Source organism: Teleopsis dalmanni, chromosome 1 (assembly GCF_002237135.1).
Source record: "Teleopsis dalmanni isolate 2A chromosome 1, ASM223713v2, whole genome shotgun sequence".
Lineage (NCBI taxonomy): Eukaryota > Metazoa > Arthropoda > Insecta > Diptera > Diopsidae > Teleopsis > Teleopsis dalmanni.
The window spans coordinates 2,909,320-2,918,194 of record NC_051846.1 but is presented as its reverse complement, the minus strand read 5'-3'; positions in this window follow the sequence as shown (position 1 = coordinate 2,918,194).

The following is an 8,875-nucleotide window of genomic DNA, read 5'->3' as shown; positions in this document are numbered from 1 at the left end:
AAAACTCATTTTGCAATTAACGTTTCTCATGGCAGAAGGAAATGTGTTAACATATTTATCAGAAAATGCATTGTCATACCAGTAATAATGCCTTTCTCATTGAGAAATCTGATTAGACTTAAAGTATTCACTATGACAGTGGAAATACATATCTTTTCTAAATAATATAGAAAAACACAATCGAGTAAAAGCAATATTGGTTAAAAGGAGCAAGGACAAAAGAGCCAAGAAGCACAGGGTCATCCATTGAAATGTTAGAAAATAATTATAAAGTACTGAAAATGGTTGAGATAAATATGTAAAATATTATTAAAATAATTCATTAAAATTGTATGTATGTAGGTTACCATCATAAAGTTGTCATTAGGACCATTAAAGATTTCTTTGGTTATCAACATCAAATTATTTGGGTATTTAAGTATACAAAGTCCCATCAAAAGTCTAACTTTATATAAAAATTCAAAGCATAAATTCACACTTACAAGACATGTCACATATTTCAATGGTAGAAAATACAACTTATCATCTTAAACCAATAATCCATCAAAAGGACTCTCTTACCAAGACCCTATTGCAACCTCTGTACTGACAAAATATAACTTCTTACTTTTCGAGTGAGAGTATGTGACTGTTTCTTAATAAAGGTGAAGGTATACTCTTTAAAATATATTTTAAATAATTGGAAGTACCTGATATTTACATTCATAAAAGATTTTTCAAATCGTTTAATCTTTTAAGAAACATTGATAAGAAAAGAAATACCAATGATCTACATGACATACATAGACCCTTTTCAGGGTTTTTAGATTGTACAAGTTTTGGATTTGCAATATAATTGAAACTTAAATATAGAGAATAGAACTAATAATATAAATATCTTTAAATCTTATTTTTACAGTTGAAGTTCTGGTATAGCATTCAAATGGATTATCATTCAGATCCCAAAGTACTATCAAATCAATTACCAAATATTCGTAAGATATTATATGTAAAATGGTGAACTAGATCTAAATAATTTTAAGAATTTCTTAAGAGATGATTGAATCGAGCAATTAACATAAATATCAATATTTCTCAATATAAGATGTACGTCTCACAGGCAAAGGTCATTTAGACGGCTTTGGAGCGAAATACCTTTATCCTTTCCGAACAGTTATTTTCAAATTTATATTAAAATCTTGATTTTTTAATATGTTCTTGTTAAGTCATCCTTAGAAAACGGTTAAACTGGATTTAAGTAGACTTTGTTGAACCAAGCAGGATATAAGGTTAAATATCGAAGTATGTGCAAGACTTGAGTGGTATTTCCGTTTAGTAATAATAAATATGATTAGCTTTTCTACTTTCTCTAGCTATGTTATTATGAAAATATTAAAACACAACATACTTGTATATTTATGTATAGTGACATGGTACATTCGCACAAATGACATACTATGAAAACTTAGAATTTACCCGGTTAAAAAATGCATAAGAGATAGAGTCCTGAAGCTATTCGCAAAAATCGAAGACTGCCCTACTTAGCACTATCTAATCAGAGAAAATTCATTAGCCGCACGGGGTGGTATGCAAGACTTAGATCAGTCATTGAATAATTACGAGGCTTTTAAGGAATAAATAAATTAGTCATCGAGAGGGGTGTAATTCTGCAGAAACCACCCAGCTATTAAAGACTCGGAAATGACTTAGCATAAGGCTTAATAATGTTTTATAGGAACATTAAGTTCAGTTCCGCTAACTTACCCTGTATTCTAAAGGGTTTTTAAACGAAAATAAAATAAAAAATAAATAATTGAACCGAACAATAATAATGCTTAGTTCTGTAGCACATAAAATAGCTTAAAAAAGCAAATAGAAATTTGTAAATAATAGAAAAATTATTCTATTGTTCCCAGATAACTTATGACGATGTTCAATAGTTTTGTGCGAAAACTTCATACGATTTCGTACATGTGCACAAAAAAATTTAAAGCTAAAATATAACTCAGATGATACTCCACCTTTTAAAAGAAAATAATAGTAAAATTAAATAAATGAAACGTACTTTTGAGATAGATCAAGTAGACAATAAGATACGCTACACCTCGTTTGTTCGTTATGTAAAAAAAATATCAGTTTATTACATATAAAGTTCATTAACAATCTGAACATGTTTAATTTATTCGTAATTTAAATATGAGCAAATAAAATTAGATAAATAGCACTGACAATGTCGGTAAGTCTATCAAAGGCCTCTGACTCTGTCTAACATGTTATGCTTAAAACATTGCTGTAGAAAGAAATGCTATGCTTATGTCACTATTAATAATGAAAGAGGTGGCTTATATCCCGAGCGTAACATTGGAAAGAGCCATTTATTGAAATGAACTTCAAGTGCAACATTGTTTTAGGTTTTCCTTTTCAGTTTCAAGTTTCCTCTTTACAGATCAGAAAATGACAAAAATATATTCAAATCTTTCTGCCGCATGTCACAGGAATACACACTGCATCAGATGGATATCCAACTCCGTATAATGGAATATAGATAAAGTGCAGTCTCCCAGTAAAACGGATTACTTTTATACTGGCTGAGATTTTGTGTTGCTTATCAAGCATAATTTAACTCAAAGTGTAGTGATTTTCTTAAAAATTCATCACGACTTTTAAATGTGGATTTCTCTTCTAGTTTAGAGTAAAGCGGTTTTCTATATGTCGCCCATTTGGAATACGCTGAACATTTGATTCTTGTTAAGGCTGAAAGTATGTATAGTGAAAGCAAACAATTATTTCAGAGCAGTACTAAGTCATATCATCAATACTCGGTTCCAGTAATTCTGCTTTTTCTGGGAATAAACGAATTTCATCTCATATATTATCTTCACATAACCCTATTCGATTCCTTTTTAATGTAAGGTACATAAAGTGTCTTTTGGAATATTTTATGTAGGCTTCATATATCGGAACTATTTTTTTTTTAATTAAATCATGATTTTAGTATAACTTCACTTAAACTATAAAAGCAATATGATTAATATCAATTGTGTGTAGGGCTACAATTGAAAAATGTTAAATAAAAATTCCACTTCAATTGTCTTTGTGCATTGAAAAACTAATATGAGAAAAATACTATAGAAAAAAGAAGAATAACACTGGAGCTCAATAGTTCAAATAGCCTTCAGCTAGAGTAATGTGGCATTGGTTGAGTACAGAAGGAATCCGTACACATTTGCCAATGTCATGAAGCAATTTTCATTGAATTTGTTTGCTGTCAATGCTGAGCAAGGAGGAGAACGTCGCACTCGAGCTCGGACTCAAATGTGTTTAAAGATCTACAATAAAAGATAAGCTTCAATGGAATTTGCACATGCGTTGTTGATTTTGATGTTGATGCCGATGCTGATGCTGTTACTGATGCTGTTGCTGATGCTGATGCTCTTGCTGATGTAGATGTTTGTTGCATTTCAACTAAGATTTAGATTTGAAATATCAAAAGCATAAAATTAAAGTTTAAATGTAATAGAAAAACTAAAGCTATGGATTGATATAATAGATGAAGTTTCAACTAGAATAGTAGTTATGTGTACTTCAAACTACAATATTTGAAGTTTTAATTTAAAAAAAAAATGGAACGAATTAGAAAATGTGTTAAATTTTATTTTATTCATATTAAAATTTTTATTCCTATGTTCCACAGATTTATTCCGACTTTACGATAAACAAAGTGAAGTTAATTTTTTTTTGCCTTTCAAAATAGACACACTGAACTATTGCCACCTTTTTCATGTTAATAATTTTATATTTAAATTTTTTTTTTATATATTCTTTTTTTGTGGAAAGCCGCCTACTGCAATGTTTGCCATACAATTTTGAGCCATGCAAAATATTTCGAAACGGAAAGCACCTTTTTATGTTCCTGCCTGATGAGCATACAAGGTAAACGTCTCAACTAACATGTTGTCTAACATCTGCAATTATTATTTCTAACAGTTCTTTTTTCATTCTTGCCATAAATCCAGACGAACATTTCATATGTTTATGTAAATTTTAACAAATTAAAAAAAAATTGTTAAATTTTGCACAACATTTCTGGAAAGGCCGTAGGGCTTTGGCTCGTACCTAGATGGGCAGGACATGTGTTTTCTTAATTACTATTTAAATAGAGAACATTCTGTTCAACACCTAACAATTTGCTTCAAGTCGGTTTTTTAAAATTATAACTTTTGTCCTGAATAAAGAAGATTGTCGAACATTTTTTAACATAGACTTACAAGAAGTTACTATTTTTGATTTATAGAATTTTTCAGGAGTTTAGTTTTTACATGATTTTTGGTTATAATTTTCAGTAGCTTGTTGAATTGAAGTAATTAATTACGTTTGGTGTGATTGCTTCCTTCTCTTAATAGCATTGAAGAACAGACCTAATAATAACAGAACCTTCATGTTCTATTGTTAGTATTAAGAGAGTACTGAAACCACATTTTTATATTTAACAAAATTTAATTAATTAATTTAAATTAGTTTTATTAACATGTAATGCACTTGTAAGTGGGCTGTAAGCCTTCATATGGCAAAAAACTGAAACTGAATAGTAGAGCACGTCTAATTGGGAACAAATGTCATGTGACTTAGTTAGATTCACTTAAAATTTATCTTATATTTTATTTAATGCTTTTATTTTTAATTTTTTTTCATTCTATTCCACTTCCCTCAAGTAATTTTTTTCCATAATTAAATGGGTTTTTCAATTAAAATAACTCACCGCAGAGCTTTGTGTTTTCTGTGCTTTATATGTAATTATGTTGGAATTAAGTCCTTGGTCCTGTGAAGGATTTAATAACCATATGATGTGTAACTACATATGGAGCATAAATATGTAATTTACTTAAGTCCACATAGGGATGCTCTAACACATATGTATATATATATTTATATACATGTATGTATTCATGATATTTTGTTTTTGTGCAGTTTATAATGTAAAAACGTGTTTAAGTAATATTAAATAAGATTTAACGAAATGAGGTCAGCATACTTAAATATGTTAAAGAGATGCAGAACTGAACTTTTATTTTAAACGAATTAAATGGTAATAAAAAATATATATAATTCATGGGTATGCTTTTACATTCATTAATTATAATTTCCATAAATAAAGGTTGTAATTCAATATCATATAATTTTCAGAAAAGTGGTTTTTTCTATTGTACTAAAAAGTATGTTCGTAAGAATAATTTACTAATTAATTTAAATGAAAAAGAAAATGTTTTAATACCTATATATTTTAATGTCTATATTTATGTGATTCTAAGAATAGTATACAGATAAGTTTAACAAGTGTGATTACAAAATAAAATATATAAATTCTTTTAAATAAAATAATCATGTATATATTGCTACCATTAAATAATGATTGCATTTGTGAAAAATAAATATTTGTTTCGAATATTATTAGTCATTTTTATTTATTAAGATAACATTATACAACTTTACAATATATTCCATCTTATATATATTAAATGCATAACTTAAACACAAAACAATTTTATAATTCGCATGTAGTTTAATTGATATGTTCTCTTAAAGACTGCCATACTTTATACTAGATGGATATCTTTTTAATCTAATCAAATCGGAGATCAGCAGGTTATTTTTTGTCAAAATCCGTCCGGTTTGTAAAAGAATGACCCAAATAGAGTGTTTTGATGTATTTAACTGGTAATCGTATTCAATAGCGAGGGAGAGCATCTGATAATCGCAGACGGTGCTTTCGTTTTGAGAATTTCCGTATTCTTTGATTCTTTTTTTTTGTTACAATAGTTTGGAAATATGTACAATGTTTTAATAATATATTGTAGGCGTAAATGAACAATTTCAGTCATGAACACAAAAGCTCTTGTGACACTCTAATTTGTGACTCTTGTATTTATTACAGTAAGGTAAGTAATACAATGTAAATCATATTAATTAAAATTTTAATGGAAAACTTGACATATTATTGTCAATATTATGGTATTTATAGTGTCATTTTACTCATAGTTCTGGTTACGATGGCATGTTATGTAGTCAGTCGAATTTCAATATTATTTGATATTTCATTCTTATGAACGGCGCTGAGGAAAAAGAAAGAGAACTTTATTGGGAAATGCTACCAAGCTATCACATTTTGAAATGCTTTTAGGGATTTACAACCTAAAACCCTTCAAAGATTACATAGAACAATCAAAGAATAACTTAAAAATTATTACGGGATTATTCAATTAATCTAGATTGTGTAATCACCTAACGAAGTTAGGAATTCAATCCAACTCAGACTGCTGATACTGTAGAGAAGAGAGAAAACTGCATGCCATGTGCTTGGGGAGTGCCTGGCGCTGATGCACAAGCGGAAAAAACCCTAGAAGGATATTTCATGAATCATTACATGAATCATTAGGATTCAAGACTAGGCTCCATACTGTTTTTCATTTAAGAGATCGGACTTGGAGAAACACTCTAATCCGACTAAGGGGTACAGTAGATCTTTAAGGTCGTAGTGAATTACTTCTTTTCGCAATAATAGTAATATATATAGTATGTAATTATAGTTCTAGTCCGAATATTTTAAGTTCTTATATGTTATAAGTTACTCTAATTCTAGCATAATTCTGTAACATACTTATATATATTTATTTATTTTTGTATATATCACTATATTTTATTTATTTTCCAGTTTATTCTTTCCATTTTCCAATTAATATATTATTCTGACCTTAAAAGGTGTTACCAAATAATGGCTCCACTCGTACTCTCGTTTTTATCTGTTTCTGGAAGCCTCGAAATTAAATGTTTATATCTGTTCTTTGACCACAGATAAGTGAAACCAAAGTTGTTTGATTTTTTTATTTATTTTATATTTTCATGTTCTTTTTTTTCTTAAAGAAAAAAGTTGATTTCATAATCCCTAAAGTTTTTACTTGTTAATTTGTTAAAACAAAACAAATAACTTCACTTCGACTGTGGAAATTTGGAATGTTTTCAATGTTATTTCGAACGTTTTTTAACCCTTTACCCTTCGATCAGTGTCGAACAGAATTTTGCTCCTGTTTTAATGAAGCAAGACCCGGAGCAGCAAGTAAAAGCGCAATTACAAGTTGTACGAGCGTCTCAACAGCGCCAAAGTACAAAGTGGAGGTGGGACAGCAGCCATTGCTTCCATGTAACTGACAACTTAACAGAATTTAAAATTAACCAAATTCAGTAAAGAAAACTTAAGTTCGTTCATTTCCCTTTTTATTTTGTATTAATTTTAAAACTGTGAACCCAATCAAGAGTACAGAATACACTGAAGTACACTGGAAAAAAAACTTCCAAAATAAAGAAAATTGACCGCCACTGTGCAAAAAATTGTGTTGAGCTCGTTTATTATGCAAATTTTAATGTTGTAATCCAAATGAACGTTGTGAGTGCACTTGTTTGGGAATCTTGTAGTACGTGGCGTGGTTGTGGGACCAATCGAAACATCATCGCACACACCAGGACACACGTAGGAGTACGAGTACGTACTCATTTGCAATGTTATATACAATTTACAAATTTATAAAATTTTACAATAACACAAATTTACAATTTTACAAATTTACAATTTTACAAATTTACAATTTTACAATTTTACAAATTTACAAATTTACAATTTTACAAATTTACATAACAACAAAAGTACAATCTGTGAGGAACAAAATTTTTATTTAATTTACTTTAAGTTTATTTTTATATTGAGTTTTAGTAATTTTTTTTTCTATTGTTTTTTGTAGAAAAAACTTTATTGTTCGTATATAAAATTTTATGGTTTTAGTTCTGTTTTATTTGCAATATTTTTTATGATTATTTTTATTTTATTTTATTTTATTTTATTAATTTCAATTCAATTTTAAATATTTAATTTGTAGTAAAACTGAAAAGTGCCGCTTCGACAAGCAAAAGACTGACTAACCGAGGGAATATAGTCGCTCGTAAATCCTTTGGAAGGACAAATGTTGCTGCTTTTTACAGCTGCTATACGCTTTCCACCATAATTTATGTAGACAATCTCTTTTAACCTTAACAAGCTGTTTGTGGTATTTTACTAATGCTTTTCATTTTTTCTATATACGTTGGAAGTCAAGAAGCAAAATTATGTTAAATAAATAAAATTTCTTTTAAACCGGAAACACTGCGTAACTTCCTCTGCTCTTAGGAAACAGAAACATAAGCAGAAGCTAAGCTAAAAGTCAAGTTAATTTGCAGAAAAAATATTTTCAATGCACGAATGATTTTAATTACATTTGAATTTTTATTTCCTTTCCGAATAGGTATATATATATATATTTTCTTTTTATATAAAAAAAATCCTTTTCCGTATTCACTGTCAATTGAAATTTATTTCCTTTTGCTCTGCAAAAGCTTGAGTGGTACCTTGAATTTGAAGGGCTCGTAGGGTTAATGCACAAATTAAACAGAAAAGTAAATCAATCTCAAATTGAAGTTCATTATTAAGTTAATTAGCACAAATTACTTTTCAAAGGAGCAATGAAAAGTACTTTGCCATTAAATGTTATTTAATTATTCAAGACAATTCTCGGCTTGACAAGTCCATTAGAGGTGATACCGAAGACCTACACATTGTATGTAGAGTCCACAAGCGTTTAACTTTAAAATCTATGTGCATAGTACTTACAGATGTGTTAAATTTATTGATATCGCTACATTCCTGAAGAGTCTTAGTGCATTCTAGGTGTGTGAACAGTAGAGCTCAATGCATTCTTGGAAGTTTTCACTACACACAGGAATTTTAATTTAGTATTATTATAACATTTTATAAATTTGTAGGTTAATTTATCAAAAACGTGTGATTTGTAGAGCATATATCAATTTTAATTAA